This window comes from Canis lupus, chromosome 17 (assembly GCF_011100685.1).
Source record: "Canis lupus familiaris isolate Mischka breed German Shepherd chromosome 17, alternate assembly UU_Cfam_GSD_1.0, whole genome shotgun sequence".
NCBI lineage: Eukaryota > Metazoa > Chordata > Mammalia > Carnivora > Canidae > Canis > Canis lupus.
Window position 1 is genome coordinate 18,848,952 of NC_049238.1, and position 26,424 is coordinate 18,875,375.

Sequence of the window (26,424 nt, forward strand, 5' to 3'; positions counted from 1 at the left end):
TTCTTCTCTTTTAAATTTTTTAGCTATTTTGGTTCCTTTTCCTTTCTTTCCCCCCCACCCTCCCCCCGTTCCTTTTCCTTTCTAATTTTAGAATCAGCTTGTCTATAGTCATAGAAACTGCTAGAATTTTTAGTAGTACCTTTATTGAGATGTGACTCACTATATAAAATTCACCCCTTTAAAGAGAGTACACTTCCAGGACACTTGGATGGTTTAGTCGGTCAAGCATCTGACTCTTGGTTTCAGCTCAGGTCATGACTTAATGGGTTGTCAGATCCAGCCCTGTATAGGGTTCAGTGCTTAGCAGGCAGTCTGCCTCATGATTCTCTCCCTCTGCCCCTCCCCTCTACTCAAGTGCACTCATTCACTCTCTCTCTCTCTCTAATAAATAAATCTTTTTTTTTAAAAAAAGTGTATGATTCTGTGGCTTTTTGTATATATCACTAAGTCCAGAATATTTTTATCAACCCAGAAAAAAAGCCCATACCCATTTGAAGTCAACAATCTATAATCAGTCAAATACCTTAAAAAGCCTGAGGTCCCTGGAAAAGAAGGACTCAAGCTTGCAACACCAAGTCTTCCCTGAATGTCCAGCCAGCTAGTTGATTTTGAACTTGCCAGTCCACACAGTCATGTGAGCCAATTTCCTCTCTGGAGAATCCTAATATAGATTTTGAAATCATACAATATATGCCTTTTCTTTCTTTTTTTTTTTTTTTAATATATGCCTTTTCTGTCTGTTTTTTTGTTTTATTTTTGTTTTTGTTTTTCCTTAGTATAACATTTTCAAGGTTCATCCATCTTCCAGCATGAATCCATTCATTCCTTTTTATGGCCAAATAATATTCTATTATATGAATATATACCACATTTGCTTTATCCATTCATTAGTTGATAGACATTTGGGTTCCCATTTCTGTCTATGACGAATACTGCTGCTACAAACATTTTTGTACAAGTTTTTGTGTGGATGAGTTTCAATTCTTCTGGGTTTTTCTTCAATATGTACTATTTTACATTTCTACCAGCATTATATGTGGGTTCCAATTTCCCCACATCCTTGCCAACACTTGTTAGTGCCTCTTTTTGATTATTGCCATTCTAGAGGTTGTGAAGTGGTATTTCATTGCGGTTTTGGCTTGCATTTCCTTAATGGCTAATGATGTTGAGAATATGTGTAGAGTCATCAAAGAGCTGCTCCATGCTTTCTGTCCAGGTTTCATAGCTGCATTCAGTGGGAGAGACAGAGAGAGTGGAATAGCTCTTACTCTCTTTTACCTGGCAACAGAAACTTGCTAGTTTTTGATACTTATAAAAATAGTATCTTTACATTTTCTAGGTATTATTGCTGGTGAATATAAATGCAATTGATTTTTAAATCTTGATTTGAGGGACACCCAGGTGGCTCAGCAGTTGAACGTCTGCCTTTGTCTCAGGTTGTGATCCCAGAGTCCCAATGGGCTTCCTGCATGGAGCCTGCCTCTCCCTCTGCTTGTGTCTCTGCCTCTCTCTCTGTGTGTCTCATGAATAAATAAATAAAATCTTTTTAAAAAATCTTGATTTGATTTCCTGCAAACTTGCTCAACTCTCTTATTAATTTTAATGTTTTATCATTTGCAGACAATGAAGGTTTTGTTTCTACCTTTCCTATTCTTATTTGCTTATTGATTTTACATGATTGTGTGAGCTAAGGACTCCAGAATAAGATAAATTAGAAATGGTAATGATACACTTGTTTTCTTCCTGGTCTTACGGAGAATATTTTCAGTATTTCATGATTACATGTAACATTCAGAGTAGGTTTTTGGTTTTGTTATCAGGTTAAGAAAATTCTCTTCCTAGTTTTCTTATGGTGGTGTTTTTGTTTAAATCCTCAATGGGTATTGGATTTTACTAAGTGCCTTTTCTGTATATATTGAAAAGAAAGTTATAAATGTATATTGCTTTCTGGCTCTTAACATGATATATTAGAATTGATTTTCTAATGTTAAACCAATGTTTAGATTGTTTGCAAAAATTGCTACAACATTCTCCCCATCTTTTGTATTCCTTTGCCATGTGACTTTACCATTCATCTCCTCAAGAGGTGAAGTCCCCTTCCCCTTGAATCTGCTAATAAAACTAATCGTTTTATTAGAATGTGGCAGAAGAAACACAGTGATTTCTTAGTGCTGGCTTCAGGGGATTTTGTTCCTTTGCTCGCTCCCTCTTAAAATGCTTCTCTCAACATGGACAAGCCCAGGATAGCCCTCATGGAGAATGAGGCCCAGAATCCCAGCCATTTCAGATGTTGCAAACAAGGTCCCAGATATGTGAGTAAGATCATCTAAGGCCATCCACCCCTAGCTGAACTCCCAGCTGACTGCAGCTACAAAAGTAACCAGGGCAAGACCAGCCCAGCCAACTCATAGCATTGTGAGAAATAATAAACTTTTGCAAGCCACTGTTTCTGAGTGCTGTCATTATGGTTTTGGTGTTTTGTTTTTAATGCAGCATAGGTAACTGATACACTCATCTTGCATTCTTGAGTTAAACCTAACTTGGATGTGGTGCATTATCATTTCACATATTGCTAGATTTCTTTTCCTAACATTTTGTTTAGGATATTTGCTTCAGTGTTTGAATGAGTCTAGCTTATAATTTTCCTATCATGTAATCTCATTAAATTTTTGAAGTTGAAGTAAAATTAGCCTCATAAAGTGAGTTGGGTGTGTTTCTCCTTTTTGGTTTCTGGAATAGTTTGTATAAGGCTGAAAATATTTGTTTCTTGGATTATTGAGGGAATTCACTATTAAAATTGTCTGGGTCTATTGTTTTCTTTTGTGGGAATAATTTAAGCTGATTCAGTTTCTTTAATTATTATAAAATCCTGCAGTTTTTCTATTTTTTCCTGAGTCAGTTTTAGTAAGCTATATTTTTCTATTTTCAAATTCATTGGCAAAAAGTTACTCAAACTATTTCTTTTTAAAAGTTCAAAAATATCTTTCCTGGGCAGCCCGGGTGGCTCAGTGGTTTAGCGCCACCTTCGGCCCAGGGCATGCTCCTGGAGACCCAGAATCGGGTCCCACTCTGGCTCCCTGCATGGAGCCTGCTTCTCCCTCTGCCTGTGTCTCTGCCTCTCTCTCTCTCTGTCTCTCATGAATAAATAAATAAAATCTTTAAAAAATATATTAAAAAAATCTTCCCTATCTTCAGCATCTATTTGTATTTTTATTTCCAATATTATTTGTAACTTCCCTTTTTTGCCTTAATTGGTCTTTAAAGAGGTTTGTCTTTTCAATGACTAGACTTTTAGCTTTAATGCTTCTCTATTTTCTTTTTTTTTTTTTTAAATCTTTTATTTTTATTTTTATTTATTTATGATAGTCACAGAGAGAGAGAGAGGCAGAGACATAGGCAGAGGGAGAAGCAGGCTCCATGCACCGGGAGCCCGACATGGGATTCGATCCCGGGTCTCCAGGATCGCGCCCTGGGCCAAAGGCAGGCGCCAAACCGCTGCGCCACCCAGGGATCCCTGCTTCTCTATTTTCTATTTAATTTTATATATTTATAAATGTATCACATGTATATGAATATGTATTTATATAAAAGTTATATTTAATATAAATAAAATTTGTTATGATATATACTTATATATGTAATATATATTACATAAATATATCATATCATATATTGCTTATTTTATTGCTTCTTTTTTCTTTCTGAGTAATATTCTATTGTATACTTGTACCACAGTTTATTTATCCATTCAGTTGTTTTTTTATTTTAATTAACTAATTAATTTAAGATCTTATTTATTTATTCATGAGAGAGAGAGAGAGAAGCACAGACACAGGCAGAGGGAGGAGCAGGCTCCATGCAGGTAGCCTGATGTGGGACTCGATCCTCGGTCCCCAGGATCACACCCTGGACTGAAGGTGGTGCTAAACCGCTGAGCCACCAGGGCTGCCCTGTTTTCTTTTTCTTTCTTTCTTTTTTTTTATGGTTTCTTTTTTTTTCTTAAAGGTTTTTTAAAATTTATTTATTCATAGAGACACAGCTAGAGAGAGAGGCAGAGACACAGGCAGAGGGAGAAGCAGGCTCCATGCAGGGAACCCAATGTGGGACTCGATCCCGGGTCTCCAGGATCATGCCTTTAGGCTGCAGGCGGCGCTAAACCGCTGCGCCACCGGGGCTGCCCCTGTTTTCTTTTTTTAAAAAATATTTTATTTATTTATTCCTGAGAGACACAGGCAGAGGGAGAAGCGGGCTCCATGCAGGGAGACCGACGAGGGACTCCAGGATCGGGCCCTGGGGCAAAGGCAGGCAGGTGTTAAACCGCTGAGCCACCCAGGGATCCCCTACCATGCACATTTTTGATCATATGTCTTGGTGCACATGCATATCACTTTCTCCAGGATATATAACATGGAGTAGAATATCTGGATCCCTAGGGGGATGTGTCTTAAAATTTGGCAATATAAATACCATGTTCTAAGCATCTTTCACCAGCATTTGACATTGTCATATTCTAAAGCTTTGGCAATAGTATCTAATGGTGGTTTTAACTGACTTTTCCTTATTTACCAATCAAGTTTAACATCTTTTCATATGTTTATTTAACCATTTATGTTTCCTGTTTGTGAAGAGACTTGTCGAGTGTTTGACCATTTTCCTATTAAGCCCTCAGTTTTTTCCTTTTGACTTCATAGGAGTTCTTTATACGTTATCAGTATAAACCCTTTGTTAGTTTTATGTATTGCAAATATCTTTTCCTATTTTGTAGCTTGTTTTTCCTCACTTTTTATGGTGTATTTTGATAAATAAAAGTTCTTCATTTTAATTTGGTCAAATTTATCATTTTTTTTCCCCTGTATGGTCAGTGCCCTGTTTCTATGTCTTGGCAGGAAATACTTGCATCTTTTAAAAAAATATTTGCTTTGTTTTAAAGAAACTTATTTCTATCTCAAGCTCACTAAATTATTATCCTAAATTACCTTCTAAAAGCTTTATTGTTTTACCCTCACAGATCTATAATCAATCTGGAAAAGAGGTACCTTAAAATCCATCACAATGATTTTTGTTTTGTCTCCTTCTTCTTTCAGTTCTTTTTATTTTGTTTCATTTTTATACTTTCAGGATATGTTATAAAGTGCATATAAACTTAAAGTTGTTATGTCTCCTTGGCTAATAACATCTTTTATCATTATGAAGTTACCCTCTTTATCCCTAATAATGGTTTTGCCTTAAAATCTATTTTTGTCTAATAATTGTATCTGATCCAGTTTTTAGGGGATTAGCATTTTCATTTTTATTTATTCCTATTAAATTCATTAATATGCAATCTATCTTTAAAGATGGTTCATTGTTGGAGCACCTAGGTGGTTCATTAGTGAAACATCTCTTTTTTCTTTTTTTAAGGAATTTTTCTTCTTTTAAAAAAGACTGTATTTAGTTATTTTATTTTAGAGAGAGATAGTGTGCGAGTGAGGGGAGAGGGAGAGGGAAAGAGAGAGAGGCAGACTCTCCACTGAACCCAGAGCCTTACACAGGGCTTGATCTCAAGATCCTGAGATCATGACCTGAGCTGGAACCAAGAGTCAGGCATTTAACTGACTGAGCCACCCCAGCATCCAACCTTTGATTTTGGCTCAAGTCATGATCTCAGGGTCAGATAGAGCCCTGAATGGGGCTGAGCTTGGAGTCTGCTTGGGATCCTCTCTCTTTGCCTGTCCCCTGCTCACATGTGTGTTGTCTCTCTCTTTAAAATAAACAAACAAACAAATAAATAAAATCTTTAAAAAATTACAGATAGTTCGTTTTCACAGAGAATATTGAATGTTACATCATCTATTTTGTAAATTTAACTTGATACATAACTTCAATTTTTATTTTTGGTCTCTTTCTTTGATAAACACAATTTTATGGGTCATGCTGATTGTTATTTTTTTCCTCATCCTTTCATCTCCAAAATTGTTGATATCTTTTGGGATTTATAGACTATGATTCACTACTTGTGATCACTACACATAAATAGAAAGAGCTCATTTATACAGTATCACAGCCAAGGAGAATGACATGGAATTTGTTAAAGATCTGCTCCTAGTGTCACTTCTAAAAATGAGTTTGCTTTTTGTTGTTGTTGTTTTGTATATTTTTACAATACCATTTCCTTCATCAGACAGGACTTTTATGTTGCTTCACTTTATCTCATTGACTTTAAAAAATGGTAAAGATGGTATATAAGATATTCTATTCAATCCCTATACATAAAAAGAAAAGGGAAATGGTACATGCTTATTAAAATTAAACATTTCCTATTTTGGTGCTATCCAGTAGTAAATTTTTCAGGACTATATTCCAGATGAGTGTGATCATTACGTCTTATAGATGTATTTTTGACTGGGTATATTTCATAGTCATCAGTGTTAATTTTGTTTGCAAGTAGGAAAAGTTTCACTGCTCCCAGGATGACCTTTAGAGTTAAGTTTTTTTCTTTCTTTGTCATTATTTGCTTTACAAAAAATCCTGAATTCATCTTGCTTTACCAGATCCTGGATTGAAAAAACCAACAGCTATGATACACATTATTTGAATAATTAGGGAAATTTGATATGTGCTGTATATTAGATAATAGTACTGCATTGGTGCTAAATTTCCTCAATGTGATAATTATATAGTGATTATAGGAGTTTGCCCTTGTTCTTATAAGAAATATCTATGAGGGTCATCTGGCTAGCTCAGTCAGAAGAGTATATGACTCTTGATCTTGGGGTCATGAGTTTGAGCCCAATGTTGGGTATAAAGATTACTTAAATAATTTTTTTTTAAAAATTAAAAAAACAAGAAACATCTGTGAGATTTAGGGGTGAAATGTCATAACAATTTGTAACTAACTTTAAAATAAATGATCCAGTAGAGAGAAGGAAGGAAGGGAACAGGAAAAAAGGAGAGAAAGAAAGAGTATATGAAGAAGGTAACATAAAGCAAACATGACAAAATGTCAACTATTAGTGAATCTAGATGAATTGTATATGGAGTATTTGTTGTTCTATTCTTGTCATTTTCTATAGCTTGGAATTTTTCCAAAATAACAGATTGGGAAAATAAACTCTGTCCACTAAAAAGAATTCCTGATATCAATGAGTTTGTGACTCTGATATAGTATCAGAATGGCACAGGTAGAAGGGAGCTCTGGCTCATCATTTGTCATGAGATCTAAGGCAGGTTTTCCTTATATTTTAGAGATTCCTAGATTTTTCTCTAACCTAGCATCCTTAAGATTTTTTTCCAAAAAAAAAAAAGATTTTTTTCCTTGAGTTCTTTAGGGCTTGAGGCTTACTACCTTTTGAACTTAACTGAACTGTTGACTTTTTATCTTTATTTCAAAAAGCAGTCTAATTATATCAGTCTAGTCTGGATAAACCCAAGGTACCCATTGTGTTTAGAAGTTTCCCTGGACAAAGTGAGAGAGAGGAGGGAGACTGTTTCCCAGGACATTGGAAAACCAGGTAGAGCAGGGTTTTGTGTGTGTGTGTGTGTGTGTGTGTGTGTGTGTGTCTGGGAACCTCACATTCTCCTGTCTTAGGAGGTTCTCTGATTTAGCAGAATTAGATTTCCCCCCAGATTTCCAGGGTCATTGCCATTGGCAGTCAGCTCATTGTGGGAGGCCAGTTGGAGCTCTCTCCACCTGAACTAGCTCATCTGGCTCCAGTCTCCCCTTATCTGACACTGCACAATTGCCTTCTCTGGACAATTCTTCCTAGAGCAGAAAGAATATCAGGCTCAGATAGAGAGCTGCTTTTCCCTAAAACAATGAAAATGGAAATATTCGTCTTTTTAGAGTGAAATAGAATCGACAAACAATAAGGTCAGCTTAGAAATAATCAAAGAAATCACCTCCTTTTATGTTGATGAGCCTTTCAAAACTAACGTGACAGAGGGCTTTGAATGAAAACCACAGCAATGTGGAAACATTAATATGTTTCAAAGTATTTTCCTGCAGCATACTTTTTCACTGAAAAAGATTAACACACACACACACATATCTGTATAAACAGACTAATTTAAAACTTTTAAGCTTAAAGACTTGAAGAAATGGGGGAAATGGTCAAATTATGAAAGCTCCTTAGAATACACTGAATTATAACATTTTTGGGAAAAGACATAATATTTTATTTAAAGAATACCAATAAGGGGATGCCTGGGTGGCTCAGTGGTTGAGCATCTGCCTTTGGCTCAGGGCATGGTCCTGGAGTCCCAGAATCAAGTCCCATATTGGGTTCCCTGCAAGGAGTCTGCTTCTCCCTTTGCCTGTGTCTCTGCCTCTCTTTCTCTGTCTCTCATGAATAAATAAATAAAATATTAAAGACACACAAAAAAGAATACTAACAGGGTTGGGGTTTGCTGGGTGAGAGAACTGGAGGATTAGCAGGATGGATCTGAGCTTTATGCAAGGGGATGGTTGTAAGAATAGGGTAGAATCTAAGCGGGGGAAGGATCCCAGTCATTCATTACAGATGTGATTATTGGGATTAATTTATTATGGGTGTGAGCCAGTAGGGTGAGTCTTCTTTTCTTCATGTTTTAGCTATATTCCTGAAGTCATTGTTATTTGTATTTGCATACTTTGTTTTTTCATTTGTGCTGCTCATTTGCATATCTTTACCTTTATCCTCTGTCAGGAAGCCAGATGCATACAGAAAACTCCATTTGACAAGCTACTTTTCAGTCATACCCTCATTTATTTTGCTCCACAATATTTGGTTTTGTCAGTTTTTCTTTTCTATCTAGGTTTCTATCTTGCAGTAAAAGCAAGGCCTTGCACGTGATTCCCACTATGAGATCATCCTAGAACAATGTAGCCCAGTGATCAGAGAGATTTGAGATGGAAAAAAGCAGGAAGCCCCAGCAATATATGAGTGGTTTGGATCATTTTCTTTTCTCTCTTTTTATTTTAAAGATTTTATTTTTAAGTAATCACTATACCCAACGTGGGGCTCAAATTCACAACCCTGAGATCAAGAGTCACACACTCTACCAACAACCAGCCAGGCATGCCCCTTGGATAACTTTTAATAGCCTGACTTAAATTTACAAATTCAGTATATTTAAAATGATCACCAAAAAACTTAAGGAATTCTATACAAACATACTTTGGAGGGATTTCTGAAGATCATCTCACTGTGGCATATTTTGCTTTAATAGGCTGTCATGTAAGAAGTTACCAAAATGGGCAAATGGGCAAAAGACTAGAACAGGAACTTTACAGAAGAGAAAACCCAAATAGACAATAAATACATGTAAAAATGATAAACCTGGGATCCCTGGGTGGTGCAGTGGTTTGGCGCCTGCCTTTGGCCCAGGGCGCGATCCTGGAGACGCGGAATCGAATCCCACATCGGGTTCCCGGTGCATGGAGCCTGCTTCTCCCTCTGCCTGTGTCTCTGCCTCTCTCTCTCTCTCTCTCTCTGTGACTATCACAAATAAATAAAAATTTAAAAAAAGATAAACCTCATTATTTTCAAGGAAATGATATATTCAGGTTCAAATTTATATCCATCAGGCTGGCAAAAATTAATGTCTGATATTGAGTGTTGACAGGGAAAGAACAAAGCAAACTCTAATACCTTGCTAGTGGGAGTATAAATTGAGACAGTTACTTGGAAAATAATTTGGCTCTATATAGTAATATATCTGTTATCTATTTATATATTATTAATATTGGTTATGTTAATACATATTTTAAAATATATGTTATATGTTATTTATACATTATGTAATATATAAGATTATACATAATTATACATAAATAAAGATTATTCATATAACAATATAATATAAAAGAATATTTTTTTCTTCTTAATAATTAACAAAATCACTTTTTTTCTTTCTTTTTTTTTTAAATTTATTTTTTATTGGTGTTCAATTTACTAACATACAGAATAATCCCCAGTGCCCGTCACCCATTCACTCCCACCCCCCGCCCTCCTCCCCTTCTTCCACCCCTAGTTCGTTTCCCAGAGTTAGCAGTCTTTACGTTCTGTCTCCCTTTCTGATATTTCCCACACATTTCTTCTCCCTTCCCTTATATTCCCTTTCGCTATTATTTATATTCCCCAAATGAATGAGAACATATAATGTTTGTCCTTCTCCGATTGACTTACTTCACTCAGCATAATACCCTCCAGTTCCATCCACGTTGAAGCAAATGGTGGGTATTTGTCATTTCTAATAGCTGAGTAATATTCCATTGTATACATAAACCACATCTTCTTTATCCATTCATCTTTCGTTGGACACCAAGGCTCCTTCCACAGTTTGGCTATTGTGGCCATTGCTGCTATAAACATCGGGGTGCAGGTGTCCCGGCGTTTCACTGCATCTGTATCTTTGGGGTAAATCCCCAACAGTGCAATTGCTGGGTCGTAGGGCAGGTCTATTTTTAACTCTTTGAGGAACCTCCACACAGTTTTCCAGAGTGGCTGCACCAGTTCACATCCCCACCAACAGTGTAAGAGGGTTCCCTTTTCTCCGCATCCCCTCCAACATTTGTTGTTTCCTGCCTTGTTAATTTGCCCCATTCTCACTGGTGTGAAGTGGTATCTCATTGTGGTTTTGATTTGTATTTCCCTGATGGCAAGTGATGCAGAGCATTTTCTCATATGCATGTTGGCCATGTCTGTGTCTTCCTCTGTGAGATTTCTGTTCATGTCTTTTGCCCATTTCATGATTGGATTGTTTGTTTCTTTGGTGTTGAGTTTAAGAAGTTCTTTATAGATCTTGGAAACTAGCCCTTTATCTGATACGTCATTTGCAAATATCTTCTCCCATTCTGTAGGTTGTCTTTTAGTTTTGTTGACTGTATCCTTTGCTGTGCAAAAGCTTCTTATCTTGATGAAGTCCCAATAGTTCATTTTTGCTTTTGTTTCTTTTGCCTTCGTGGATGTATCTTGCAAAAAGTTACTGTGGCCGAGTTCAAAAAGGGTGTTGCCTGTGTTCTTCTCTAGGATTTTGATGGAATCTTGTCTCACATTTAGATCTTTCATCCATTTTGAGTTTATCTTTGTGTATGGTGCAAGAGAGTGGTCTAGTTTCATTCTTCTGCATGTGGCTGTCCAATTTTCCCAGCACCATTTATTGAAGAGACTGTCTTTCTTCCAATGGATAGTCTTTCCTCCTTTATCGAATATTAGTTGACCAACAAAATCACTTTTAAGTGAAAAGTCACCAGTGTGTCACTACATGTCTTTAGAGTTACAGAATCTGTTCTCATATTTATTTTTTAGTTGTTCAAACAGTTGCTTTGCAGTTTAGGTATAAAACTACCATAGATACCATAGCCATGAAAGTGAGCTGCAAGGGATCCAGGTCACCATATTTAGCCATGCATTTTCGTTTTAAAATAAAAGAGCATATTTATTCCTTAAAACATTTGCTTGAAATCACACAGTAGATAATATTTTTGAACAGTGATTCTCAACTCCTGGCTGTACATCAGAAGTACCCAGAGACTTTAAAAACACAAAATCTTGATGCCCTACTTCCATCCTACACTAATTGAATTAAAATCTATAGAGGCGGAGCCTGGGCTTTGCATTTTTCTTGAAAAATCCCCCAGGTTATTCCAATTTAAAACCAGAATTGGAAAGAACTATTTTAAAACGACTTTCTAAACCTGCGTTTCTTACACTGCTGGTGCAAAATTCTCACTGGATGGGAAATCAATTTGGTAGGTTTATAGCATTTAGAAAACACAAATAATCAAGATTGGAAAAATGGCAGAGCATGTCACATTTTGTTTCAGGTGTGTGTATGTGTGTTTAATGAGCAGTCATATAAAATATAGATTCTTACTGTATATCACAGTGCATTTGAAAGCATTTCTAAGCAAACCTTTTCCAAGGTGCTATTAGATATTCTTTCCATTGGGGGACGCTCGGGTGGCTCAGTGGTTGAGCGCCTCCCTTCGGCCCAAGGCGTGATCCTGGGGTCTCGGGATTAAGTCCCATATCCAGCTCCCTGCATGGAGCCTGCTTCTCCCTCTGCTTGTGTCTCTGCCTCTCTCTCTGTCTCTCATGAATAAATAAATAAAATCTTAAAAAAAAAAAAAAAGACATTCTTTCCATTGGGTTTGAGGTAACAGAGCAGTGATATAATGTGATGGTTGCAATGCCCTTACTTGAATCCAAGCTTTTCCTCTTATTCCCTGTGTGACCTCAGTCAAATTATTTACCCTCTTTGTGTTATCCTGTCATTATAACAAGTACATGCAAAGGAGTTTAGTAAACCACACAGTCAGAAGGTATAGTCCCTAGAAGCCTCCCTTCATTTAGACACCAGTAGGAAGTTTGAAGATCCCAGGGCCACCCTCACTTCAGATCAGCTGGCTATAAATTCAGAGCTACTCATGACTAGTCTGAGGTTTGATAATTTGCTAGAAAGACTCACAGAACTCTCTGAAAGCTATTAAACTCATAGTCGCATTTATTTTTGGCAAGAGATACAAATTAGAACCAGCTAAAGGAAGATACAGATGGAGCTAAGTGTGGGTGAGTTCCAAATGCAAAGCTTCTATCATGTTCAGGATGTGTTACCCTCCCAACACTGAAGTGTGACAATACCCAAAGAGTATTGTCAACCAGAGAAGCTCCTCTGAGTTTCGGTGTCCAGAATTTTTATTGGAGCTTCATTACACAGGTATGATTGATTGAATTATTGCCCATATGGTAGAATTCAATCTCTCTCCCCTCCCTGGAAGTTAGACTGGTATCATGTGGCCCAAAGTCCCAGTCTTCTAATCACATTGTTGGTCTGTGCTGTGGCCAGCCCCCACCTCGAATCATCTTTTTCGAGTAGAGACCTAGGGGCCCACCATGGATCACCTTGTTAGTGTAAGTCACAGGTGTGGTCCCAGGGGCCCACCATGGAACACCAAAGACACCCCTGTCACTTGGAAAAGTCCAAGAATATAGAGGTTACCTCCTAGAGCTAGACAAAGCCTAGACCTCTCTTTTAGGCTAAATTCTTTTTTTTTTTTTTTTTAGGCTAAATTCTTTACTGCACAGTGGTTCTAAGGATTTAATGAGTCAACACACCTAAAACTCTTAGAATATTGCCTGACACATGGCAAGTGCTCTATAACTGTTAGTTACTGCTTTTCCTATTCCAATTGTTTTTATTCTTTGCCCCTGTGTTCTCAGTCCTTGACTTCTAAGAGCCGTGTTGCTGTTTTAAATCTTACTTGCATGTGTCCCATAGCCTTTGATTCCCTAGCTTCTCTCTCAATTGCTTAACTGAGAGGGAAGCCAAGAGTCAGAAGAAAGACAGAGCTTCTCTCCCTCCCAGCAATAATCCTTTGCCAGTAACCTGTTTACCTTTTTAATTTCTCTCTTTCCTTTATTTCTAATTTGGAAGATCTGGCAACACTGGTCCTAAATTCTTGCCAAACAAGAACAAGCTGATACTGGATCCCCACTTTAAACAAGCTCTCTCCTATTCTTGACTGTTCCCACGACCACCATGAATCTGCTTGTCTACCTGTTTAGACCCTTTAGGATCTGATTTTGCAACCGCAAGTCCAGAGACCAATAGTCTCTCAATCTCTCACCAATAAATAGAACACAGGAAACATTATTAACAAAGTTAGCAAAATTCTCTTACTAAAGAAGTCTCTTACTTAAACTCAGATGTGCTAAGTTATGTATGGAGGGCAAAGTTTCAATGACATAAAGTCATGTTAATTTTTTTGAATAAACTGATCTCACTCCTTGCCATTGTACCTGAGGAATGGTGTTTCCATTTTTTAACTTATGCTGCCTCACGAAATGCCTTCATAAGAAAAATGAAGGTCCTTGGATAGAAATCCCGTGTGACAAAAACCAGATGCATAAGATTTACCTGAAGCTCTAGTTAGCTTATCAAAAAAAAAAAAAATTTTTCCCCAAGGGGCTGGTACATAGAGTTTTAGATAAAAAAAAGAGAATTCTGAAAAAATTATTCTAACTTAAAATAAAAAATAGCCGTTTGGGGATGTTAAACAATGTTTTCAAGGGCTCTTAAGTGACATGAGAGAGCAATCAGTCCAATTCCTTCCTTTTAAATGTAAGGCAACTATCCAAGAATAAACAAAGTTCCATGCTGTGTTTTATGTTTGAAGTTGTCAGAACCTCTTTAAAAATTAACCATTGTGGGGGAGACAGAGCAGAGGATCTGCTTCTTCAAATACTGGAAATCACACCATGGATTTCCTATTGTTTCAGGAATACTCTAACTTGGAAATATTTCAAGGAGTTCATTTTAAGTTCAATCATATTTAAAGTGATGTAATTTATTATAATTTATTAGTCACTGAATATCCATGTGCTCCCATACATTTCCCAGCTCCTTTGCAGTTAGATGGTTCTATGTGATGAGTTATGACAAGTGAGTTGTGAGTGGAAGTGACATGTGTCACTTCTGGGACAAAGAATAAAGAGAAGAGCACTTTTTAGGTCTTGATGCTTTTCTCTTTTCCCGCCGCCCCAACAGCAGAGGCTGAACATGGAGATGGGTGTAACCACAAGATGGAACAGCCTGGGTGTCAGGCGTGCTTGGAAGGGAGTTGTTGGGAAGAGCCCCAGTACCTGCAGCCAACTTTGTGTAAGTGAAATGTAAACTTTCATGGGTTACACCAGTGGAAGATTGGGATTAGCTATTCCTGCAACATAACCTAGTTATGCAGATAACACATAACAATACCACCTAACATTAGCCATGCTTTAAACTTGCCACAATTATCCAAAACACAATTTATAATCTTTGACACTCATACAGATGTGAAAGCTCCATATTTGCATGAGTAAAGCATTTTTTATCAGAAATATTTGACAGAAAGGGGATTCTTACTTTTTCATGTTGAGAGAGAGCCCAGTAGAAAAAATATGTCAGCTGTGACTAAGACAAAACAGGATCAAACATAATCTTATTTAAGATCTGGATTAAATCTGAATAATTAGGTAACCAAAAAATTTCTTTGGTTTAGTTTTTAAGGTTGTCAATTTCCTATGTTTATCAGCACAGACTAAGCCATTTTGGAGAATAATGAAAAAAGTCTTTCAGGCCTAAGTGATATGTTTCTTTTAATTCCCTTGAACATTTTCCTTAAAGAATTTGGGGGTGTGTGTTAATTTTAATTTGTTTCTACAAAATTGAGAGTCAAATGTTAGGTAATTTGCTCTAAATCATACAAAATTAATGGAGAGGACCATACCAAAACCTCAACATCCATTGTTTCCACTATGTCTGTGCTTCCTCAAGAAGTCACAGGATGGTTAAGTAGGAGATGGAAAGTTAAGGCTAGTCTTTCACTTCCAAGAATGATAAATTAAGTCATTTAAAAAAATCCTCCCATTGAAGACAACTAAAATGCTGAACAAAATATAAAATCACCTTTTTAGAAATAGCCAATTAACAAATAATGAGGAATTACCAGGCTAAGTTCCTGGAGAAGATAAAAATCCTATAAAGATGAGCATGGTACTGGTGCCATTTTGTCCTGAGGAGGTGCAGTAGTCCAGAGTGGATGGTGGAGAAGTTTAATAGTTCCTCTCGGGCTAGGGTGACAAAAGTTGGTGCCTAGGGCCCACCACAGGTGAGTGCCTTGCATCCTGAGTGGAGGTTGACAGACCCTAGAAATAAGAGTGAATTGGAAATCAACCAGCCCTTGCATCTTCTGCAGTCTGTCTTTGAGTCATCTGGGTGGCCTGGAAAATCTCAAGCATAAAACTGGATTAGGGTAATATTGGAATGTTGGTGACTTCAAGTGCCTGGTAGAAGCAATAAAAAATTTCTTTGGATGGGACAGCTGGGTGGCACAGTCAGGTGAGTGTCTGACTCTTTGTTTCAGCTTAGGGCATGATCTCAGGGTCATGAGATTAAATCCTGTATGCCCCCTTGGTCTCCCCACCCCATGCTCAGCAGAGTCTTCTTGAGATTCTCACACCCTCTCCCTCTGACCCCCAACTCGTGCTCTCTCTCTCTCTCTCTCAAATAGAATAAATCTTTTAAAAAATTCTCTTTGAAGAAAGGGAACATTATAGTAGGCCTCAAATTATTTTTAAAAATAATTAAACATACAATTATCAGGACATAGGAAGAAAAACAACCAGGTATACAAGATGATAAAACACTGTGAACAAGAAAAATAAAATATACCAGACTGCAGAAATAGACCCTCAGGGATTCCAAATACAGACTGTAAAGCAATTATGCATATCAAGTTCAAGTAGATACAAGTCAAGTATGAATATTTTAGCAGAAAACTATAACGTATAAGAAAATGACATAGAATTGAAAAAGAACCAAATAGAAATTCAAATAGTAAAAAAAAAAAAAAAAGTAACCTAAATTAAATCAGTGGATGTATTTAAGAACAAATTAGACACAGTTAAGAAAGAATTCTGAAAAAGACAGATGAGACAAAACCTTTCAGAATGAAGCACAAAGAGAAAAAAGAATAGAAAAAAAAGAATACAATGAACATTCAGTTGGAGAACTTAAGAAGTAAAAAAGAAAGGGACAGAAGTGATATTTCAGGAGATAATAACAAAAAATGTTCAGTACTAGACATTGACCCACAGAAGCCCAGTAAATCGCAAGGAACATCACAGAAAGCAAGCCACCACAGACGCAGCACAGGAAAGCAGAGAAAACCAAAGGCAATGAGCAACTATTAAGAGCAGCCAGAGGGAAAGGACAGTTTACCTTCAAAGAAGCAATGGTTAGATTGGCTGCTAGATTCTCAGCAGCGGTTGGAGAAGCCAAAAGATTAAGGACTGATATCTTTAATGTGCTGAACAGCTGCCAACCTAGAATTACACATCAGGTGAAAACAGCACTAAAATACTGTGTGAAGATAGCCTCAACTCAGCAATTAAATCTTTTCCCCACTGGCACTTGCTGCAGTACAGGTCTGTGGGTATAGCTTTTCTCTCTCTCACTCTCCTTTCTCTGCAACCTCTAAACTATGTGCTTTTGGTAGTAACTCTGCAAGGAGCCAGGGTAGAGGTGAGTGTAGGGCTGGGGCAAAGGCAAGACAAGGAGTAAGAAAGTTTTCTTCACTGACACGTTTGCACGATGGCTTTGCAGACTGGAGAGCTAGTCAATGTCCGAGGCTGGCTTGCTCATGGACAATTTCCAGAATTCTTCATGAATCCCCATTGGGTTGTCTGTATTTTTCTTATTGATTTGAAAGATTCTTTATACATTTTGGATGCCAGTTTATTTATTTATTGTCTCTTTTCAATAATATGTGATACCAATATAATTCCCCTTCCTGTGGCTTACCTTTCCATGCTATTAATGGTGTCTTTTGATAAATAGAAGTTATTAATTCTAACATAGCTTAATTTATGATTCTGTTCCTATGGTTAGGGTTTTTTTCCTTTCCTTTTTGAGAAGTTCCCCTTGGTCACTTTTTAAAAGCACATGCCAAGCCTTTCTCCCTCAGTTGTTTAAAATCTAAATTTAATCGTGTAATATTGACCAGGACTTGGTACTCTAACAGCCATCCTCCATCTCTTCCCTGTTTATAAACCAGAATAGATGGAAGAAGGGATTGGGGGAAATATATACTCTAAAAACAGGATGTTCAGACAAAGGCACCCCATATTTGACTCCCTGAATCTTGGACTAGAGCTTGGATGTGTGTAATTTTTAAAGGCTCCCCCAAATGATTCAATTATATCTTGATAAAAACTACAAGGGGCAAAAACAGCCTTCAAGTGTCTGGAATGTCATGGAAGGAAGGAGAGAATTTCAAGTAGGGCTTGGGAAACAGTCTTAGATGCGGCAGGCGATCCAGACAGTATAAAGATTAAGAAAGGGACAGACTTCCAGCTCTAAGATAAGTTCTGCAGATCTAATGGGTAGCGTGGGGACTATAATTAATAGTTCTGCACTATACCTGCAGGTGAAGAGAGTAGATCTTAAATATGCTCACCACACACACAAAAAAGTAATTATGTGAGGGGTTGGAGGATTAACTAACCTTACCGTGGCCATCATTTTGCGTTATTTACATGTATCAAGTCATCACATTGTACCTTAAACATCTATGTTATGTGTCAATAAAATCTCAGTAAAGCTGGGGAAAAAAATCATGCAAGCCATATGTGAAACCCAAGAAAGATATGGGCAACAAGGATACCAACGATAGCAAGCAACTCCACCAGACGCTGGTATCAGAGGCATATATACAAGATTGAGAATTCTAAAAATACATATTGATTCTTTGTAGCATTTGCAGGAAAAAACTAATTATCTAGTTTTTTAAAGGTTATGAAAAATGTTGGATTTGGCTTAAATCTTTGGTCATTACTAAAAGAACCAACACTTTAGTCCAGAGGTGGCGTATAGAGTATGGGCTGCATACTGCTAAGGATGAGGAGTACTCAGTCAGGAAGAAAAAAAACATGGGTGTCAGATGTTTATGGAGAGAAGTCTTGTAGGGGCAGCCCGGGTGGCTCAGTGGTTTAGCGCTGCCTTCAGCCCAGGGTGTGACCCTGAAGACCTGGGGTCGAGTCCCATGTCGGGGTCCCTGCATGGAGCCTGCTTCTCCCTCTGCCTGTGTCTCTGCCTCTCTCTCTCTTTCTCTCTCTCTCTCTCTCTCTCTGTGTCTCTCATTAATAAATAAATAAAAAATCTTAAAAAAATAATATAATAAAAAAGCAGTTTTGCAGAGTCAAAAAAGATGTATTTCAGTTTTAAGATTTGAGATTGAAGAACAGACACTCCTTGAATCTCAGAGTTGAGAGGAACCTCCAAGATTATTTTGTCTAATTCCATCTGACACCAAAATTTCCCTGACAAAGTCCTGTCATCCTGTTTATACTTCAGCTCCTCCGTGGGTGAGGTCTGCCATCTGCCACCACCCGCAGGATTGGCCTGTTGTGTCTTTGCTTTGGCTTTGAGTGAAGGCTCTTCCTTACCATGAGATCAGAACTTCTCTCTTCAAATTGTACTGATTGCTGTATTTGAAAGAGGAGGACAGGTGTCAGCTGTGAGGGAATGTCATCTTACCAATACATTTCTTTAATGGCTTTCCAAAGGAAATGGAAAAAAAAAAATCCTGGCTTGAATTATTTTGCGAGCAGGGGAAAACACCAGATCAAATTTAAACAAATAGGACAGTTTAAGAAATAGTTGTTCTGCAAGAATGACTGTTTGAAAGTCAGTCCTTTGTTTCAGGCTTTGTTAGGCAAATATGTAACCTCCTAATTTAGCTCTGTGGTATCTAGTATGGCAACTACAAGTCAGAAATTTGCAGGGATCTGTATCATTTACGGATGAGGTTGGCTGAAAGCAACAGAATACCCAACTAGAAGTGCTCAAAGCACGTGACCCATAATGTGCTACTTAACAAAACGTGTGCAAGCAGGTGATAACTGGGATGTTCAGCTTCTGGACGTCTGGGCACAAGCAGGCTGGTCTCTTGGCCTTCCCCTTTGGGCCAGCAGATGGCACAGCTGCTCTAAACACCAGGTCCTCAGCTTGCCGAGTCCTAAGCAGATAGGGAGGAGACTGGAGCAAAAGGGCTTTCTCTTTCTCTTCTTTTAAGTCTCCATGAGCAGGAAGAAACATTGAGGCTCCCAGCAGACATTTCTGGCCAGAACTTGACCACATGTCCAGCACTAGACTGACAAAAGGGAAGTGATACTGGCTTGATTTACTTAGACCTTGAAGCTGGCACATCATTGCCCAATCGAAATGGAGCTTTCATTTTACTTATGTACTTTTTTTTTTTTTTTTTTAAAGCCAAAAAGAAGTGGGGAATAGCTGTTGGGTAGGCTACCAATAGCCCCTGCCAGAGGAGCTCAGGAGAAATTATACACGCTAAATCCACTGGGCCCTGTGCCAAGGGCAGGACAATGCCTCTACAGAAACTAGTAAAATGTTTTTCTTCCTCTGATAATTATTAATTCTCTGCAGTGACTTAGAAAAATACTTGGACTAAATTTCTTGCTATTAAATGCTTGATGAGTATAGAAACCGACTGTAAAACTGTTTTTAAAAGTCACTCTGCTTCTAACCCGAACTCCTTACTCTAGAGCTTATCTTACCACTACATGAGTTGTACGAATCACCTCCGATTTACATATTAGAGACGAGCCTTACATGGTAAAGAATAAATCATTTTCAAATTAGACATTCCATCTAAAACTGACAGCAGCCGATTCCCAGCACTGTCTTTTATTTCTGACATGCTCTTAGATGAGAGTCATCTTATATTTGCAGTAATTCTCAGGATAAAATTTTCTTCTCAAAGCTTATTTTATGAAGGTTTTTTTTAAGTTTTGAAGACTAAAGCAATTATTCTTTCTTTTTGAAATTGCCACATCGAGTCCAGAAACATTCATTATTCTTTCCTTTTGAAATTGCATATCAAGTCCAGAAACATTGACTCTTTAATTTAAAATATTAATGTCAAATGATGGATGTAAACATCTATTTTCCATCCGCTTTCTTCTTTGAGCATGCCTTTCTTGCTCTTGGGGGGAGCCTCATTCCTATTGGATTTCCATTGCACACTAATTACCTCAGGCCACAGCTGCTTACTGACAGCTGTTCTCTTCACTGCCCACCATGTGGCCACCCTTCTGCTGGTAACCACACTCTAGCTCCCATCTGTGGAAACCCCGGCCTCCCCAGTGTGGCTGCTTCCGCTGGGGCTTCACCCTGGCTCAGACACAGAACTTGCAACCTCAGTAAGTCCAAATACTGCATTCCCCTGGCCACACTGACTGTTCGATTCATAGAAGCCTTGCTCAGAACCTGTGAGAGTACTTTCGCTGGGACTTCTGGGAGAGAGATTTTTCCTCTGTCCTGCCAGATTTTTGCTTTTAAAGTAAGGACCAGAGTTACTGTAGCCATCTTGATGTTTTGAGTGGAAACCAGTCTCAGAATGGAGCTGAGAGACAGACAGACAAACGGACAGACAACAAGTCTCCCTGGTGTTATGTTTCAGCCTTCAAACCAAGATAGACGCATAACACCAAGCCCTATTCCTGGACTCTTCAGTTACATAATCTAGTAAGTTCCTATTTTGTTGAAGCCAGTGTTTGGATCAGAGTTTTCTCTCACTTGTTAACCCAAAGAGTTCTAACTGATACATAGGTTCAGAAACTCTTATGATCAAGAAATAGTCTCAGATACCGAATGTGTCATAAAAATTAATATGAGAAGGAGGGGGTACCTGGGTGGCTCAGTCAGTTAAGCATCAGATTCTTGACTTCAGCTTAGGTTGTGATCTCAGGATTGTGAGATCGAGCCCCACTCTGCACTAGTCTCTGTGCTCAGTGGGGTGTCTGCTTCTCTCCTCTCTCTTCCTCTGCCCCTCCCCCGTGCTCTCTCTCTCTAAAATAAATAAAACAGATCTTAAAGGGATCCCTGGGTGGCTCGGTGGTTTAGCACCTGCCTTTGGCCCAGGGCATGATCCTGGAGTCCCAGGATCGAGTCCCGCATCAGGCTCCCTACACAGAGCCTGCTTCTCCCTCTGCCTGTGTCTCTGCCTCTCTCTCTCTCTGTCTCTCATGAATAAATAAATAAAATCTTCTTAAAAAAAAAAGATCTTAAAAAAATATGGGAAATACTTAATAGGGAATAAGTACACTTATAACTTATTATGTCCAATATTTTTACTGTCTTTTCTTCAAACAGTAATGTTCACCTGTCATGTAATTTAAAGAGTTTAAATTAGTATTCTTGATATTATATACTTAATGAGCTCTAATCATTATTATGGTAATGTGCTCTGGGGACAGCTTCCTCAAGTCTGAGCATGTACACTTGTTTTCTTTTTGAATCTAAATTATTTCCCATTATCATGGAATAAAATAATCTTGGAGATATTTAGAAATATTGATACATTATTGGTGGACATAAGGCTATAATTATAAAAATGGTGGTCTCAGGCTGCGAGGCTTGAATTTCTCTGGCTATTCGCTTTGCTCCAACAGCACTGTCCTGAGAAACAGGCATCTCTTGGCTGAGAGACATTTGTGTCTGGAGATGGAGATCACTGTGAGGAAACTGTTCTTTTCAGAAAAGCTTCTAGCCTTCCCCTCGGTGACCTGTATGCTCTCACCTCCAGGTGTCCACACCCTTGTCAAAAGGTGAGAAATCTTTTGTCATTGGTGAGATGATTCCAAGACAAGGCGCCAGCCAGTTTGTCTACCTGGAGCATTCCCTGGAAACAGACCCAGTTCATTCTCCTGTATGAACAAAACAGTAAGGCAGATTACGTTTTTTGGGTTTTTTTTTGTTTGCTTTTATGGTGGTAAAGGACACATTGATTGTGCTAAAAGAAGATTATCTTCATAGTGAGCCCCTCTGTCATGTACCACGCAGCTATGTTGGTGATACTATACCAGGAAAGCCTACAGTTAATGTTAATTGATAATTCTTTTCATATGGCTCAAAATTCTAAGATGCAAAGATTTGTGAACAGTTTCTTTCCCACTCCTTTTCCCCCGATGCCCGGTTCTCCTCCCCAGAGGCCATCCATCTGATGTTTTTGCCATGTCTTCTCAGGGCAGTACTATGCACTTTTAAGCAAACGCATATAAATATTATCTTTCCCCTTTTACCTCAACAATGGTACATGCCCTGCTCTGCTAGATTTCTTTTTTTCACTTAAGATATCTTGGATCTGGGACATCTGGGTGGCTCAGCAGTTAAGGGCCTGCCTTCGGCTCAGGGTGTGATCCTGGAGTCCCGGGATCGAGTCCCACATTAGGCTCCCTGGATGGGGCCTGCTTCTCCCTCTGCCTATGTCTCTGCCTATCTCTGTGTCTCTCATGAATAAATAAATAAATGCTTGGATCTACTTCTGTTTTGGTATACAAGGAGCTTCCTTGTTCTTTTTCATAGCCTATTAGTATTGCATAATTTCAGAATACTATGATTTCACCAATGTCTTACTGGTGACACATCCCCACCCCCCAATCTTTGGCTTCTACAGACAGTGCTATAGTGAAAAACCTTGCACATACATCAGTCTGCCTATGAATGAGTGTATCTTTGAAACAAATTTCTAGAAGTGAAGTTTTTTGGTTCAGGGCAAGTATGTTTGTGTTTTTCTCATCTTTAGAGGTTTTATTATACCTGGAAAAGTAGTACATACACATGGTAAACAAACAACACAAAACCAAGCAGTATGAAAGTATATATAGTGAAAAATGAGTCTCTCTGCCTCCCCTCACTCCCTGCCCCAGAGGAAGTATTTGTTGTACGCCACTGTGCGTACACTTCTAGAGATTATAGGCATACACAAACATATATATGTGAATCAGTATGTGTCATTTGTCTTGGCTTGAAAGGAATATATTTAGGAACACACACCATTCTGCACCTTACTTTTTTCACATAATATATTTTAGGATTTATTGCTGATATAGATCAATCTCATTCTCTTAAAAGGCAACACAGGATTTCTTGTGAGGAGATTGACATTAACTTTGTTCATTAAAAAAATTATGGTATGGGGCATCTGGGTGGCTCAAGTGGCTAGGTATCTGCCTTTAGATCGGGTCATGATCCCAGGGTACTATAATTGAGGCCATTATCAGGCTCCCTGCTTCTCCCTCTCTTTGCCGCTCCCCGTTTATGCTTTCTCTCTCTCTTTCAAATAAATAAATAAAATCTTCAAATAATTCAGGTATAATTTATATTTAGGTTTTTTTTTTTTTTTTTGCCATTTTGTGTATACAATTCTACAGGTTTGACTAACACATTGTCCTTTGTCATTTTAATAGGTATTGCTATGTAGCCCTCCTGAGAAAGTTGTGCAGAGAAGTGTACCTGCTTTTCTACAACCTCACCAACTCAGATGTGTCATCAAACTTTTTGATATTTACCTAATGGTAAAAGATGAAAATGATATTGCATTACTTAAAATTGTATTTTCCTCATTATGATGAAGCTAAGCATCTTTTCTTTTCATTTTATTTACTTTTTGGGAAGATTTTATTTTTTTAAGTAATCTCTACACTCAATATGGGGCTTGAACTCACAACCCTGAAGTCAAGAATTGCATACTTTACCAAATAAGCCAGCCAGCTGCCCCAACATCTTTTCATTGGTATAAGATTTATTTAAATGTCCTTTCCTGGGAACTATCCATACTTTATTTTTTGGCCCCTTTTTCTCTTGTGGGTTGGTCATCTTCATATCAAGTAAAGACTCTTGGCATATTAGGAAATTAGGCCTTGTCTGATATATAAATTCCAAAAATTGGGGAGGCTTGATGTCCATGAAATAAAGATTGCATTTCCTACACAATAAATACTTAAATCTCTTTCAACCGTTGGGAGATTATTGCATGTACAAAGTTCCATTTCAGGAGAACTAAACTTCCAAAATGAGGTTTGGCTGAGAAGATTGTCATGCTTTGCAAAAGAATCAGATGTATATTATTCTGAAACAAAGAGGCGCCTGGGTAGCTCAGTGAGTGGAGTATCTCTTGGTTTTGGCTCAGGTCATGATCTCAGGGTCTGATGGAATCCTGAGTCAGGCTCCCTGCTCAGTGGGGAGTCTGCTTTCCCTCTTCCTCTCCTACTGCACCTTTCCCCGCATCATGTGCTTTCTCTCTCTCTTTGAAATAAATAAATCTAAAAAAATTTTGTAAAGTAAAAAATTAAAATTGCATATGTCTGTGCAATTGACTGTAGCGTCTTTCAATAACCTATGAGGATTAAAAGTTAATGTTTTATCATCTGTAATATAGCTGACCTGGGTTGCTCTGGTTCCTGCCTGTGAATATCCACCAGTTCACTTCAGGCACAGGCAAAGATGAAAAGTCTCTTCTGCATGGTTCCTGCCATAGCATTCTGAGATGATTACATCATGCTGAAATGAAGAATAAGTTCAGAGTTGTGGGGCTCTATCTCCAAAGTGCACAAATGATGTGCAGTAAAGATATTTATGTCTCAGAGTGCAGTGGAGAAGAGTTGAGATGTAAGAAAATTAGAAACTATCTAGTTTTCACATGACATGGAGAAATAGAATGTTTCTTGGCCCCTAAATACAGCAGAAGACAGCTTGTGAACTGCAAATGGTGGAGGCAGAAACACTTTGCTTCAATTATTTGGATAAACAAATGTGTAGAATGTTTAAAAAAGAAATTCCAGGAGAGTGGTGGCAATAGACAGGAATGACTCAGTACCCCTCCTTACATGTGGAATAATGGCTATAAGGGTATAATTAAATCATACATTATGAGCTTGAGCCAGGTGAGCCACAGTCACTGGCTTTGATTTTAATTTGTGTATTGGGATGAAACTTTGTGCATACTCTGTCATTATATATGACTTTCTTCAAGGGTGAATAATTGAAACAAGTCATACATATTTGGAACCTTTTAATTCTTTTTTTTCTTTTTAGAAGATAGAAATTTATTCCTTCATCTTTTAAAAAGTTACTTGTTTTGAAGGGGCCACCTAGGTGGCTCAGTCGGTTGTGCATCTGCCTTTGGCTCGGGTCATGATCCCAGAGTCCTGGTACTGATCCCTGCATCGGGCTTCCTGCTCAGTGGGGAGCCTGTTTCTCTCTCTGCCCCTCCCCCTACTCATGCTCTCTCTCAATGTCTCTCTCTCTCTCTCAAATAAATAAAGATCTTAAAATAAAGTTACCAGTTATGAAGGAGATCCACCACAAAGTGGATGCTTTATACACAAGATAAACTACACTAGAACATTCTAAGGTAAGTTATAAACATCTACATGTTTTCACACAAGGCGAGATGGTTCAGTGGAACTCTGTCACTGTGCTTTCCTTAGCCTTTTTATTTTATTTTTATTTTTAACTTTTAAAAAGATTTTTTAAAAGATTTATTATTTATTTATTTATTTACTTATGATAGAGAGAGAGAGAGAGAGAGAGAGAGAGAGAGAGAGAGAGGCAGAGGGAGAAACAGGCTGCATGCCAGGAACCTGACATGGGACTCGATCCCGGGACTCCGGGACTCCAGGATCGCACCCTGGGCCAAAGGCAGGCACTAAACCTCTGAGCCACCCGGGGATCCCCTAAAAAAGATTTTATTTATTCATGAGAGACAGAGAGAGAGAGGCAGAGACATAGGCAGAGGGAGAAGGACTCGATACAGGACTCAATCCTAGGAGCCCCGGGATCACGACCTGAGCCAAAGGCAGACACTCAACCACTGAGCCACCCAGGCACCCCTCCCTTAGCCTTCTTTAAAGGACCACGCACAAGAATTTTCAAATCATGTGTCAGGTCAAGCCTAGGAGCAAATGATGAAGCTGGACTGCAAACCATGACTCAGAGTAGCCACAGATCAGCTGGAACTAGCATAGTAGGAGCCCCTAAGCACAGAATGGGGTGGATGGGAGAGTATACAACCCTTTTACATTGCAATGTATCTATCTTTTTCTTAACTTTTCAGGGAAT

The 26,424-nt window shown here is 38.2% G+C and overlaps 1 long non-coding RNA gene across 3 annotated transcripts in view; it reads left to right on the plus strand.

Moving 5' to 3' along the window:
- Window positions 1-24,527, plus strand: part of LOC111090423 — a 39,462-nt gene extending 14,935 nt beyond the window's left edge. For all 3 annotated transcript variants that reach the window (XR_005371838.1, XR_005371837.1, XR_005371836.1), the window contains exons 2-4: window positions 14,509-14,619; window positions 22,109-22,245; window positions 23,772-24,527. This is a non-coding gene — a long non-coding RNA (uncharacterized LOC111090423). The remainder of the gene's footprint in view (window positions 1-14,508; window positions 14,620-22,108; window positions 22,246-23,771) is intronic.
- Window positions 24,528-26,424: the final 1,897 nt, after the last annotated feature.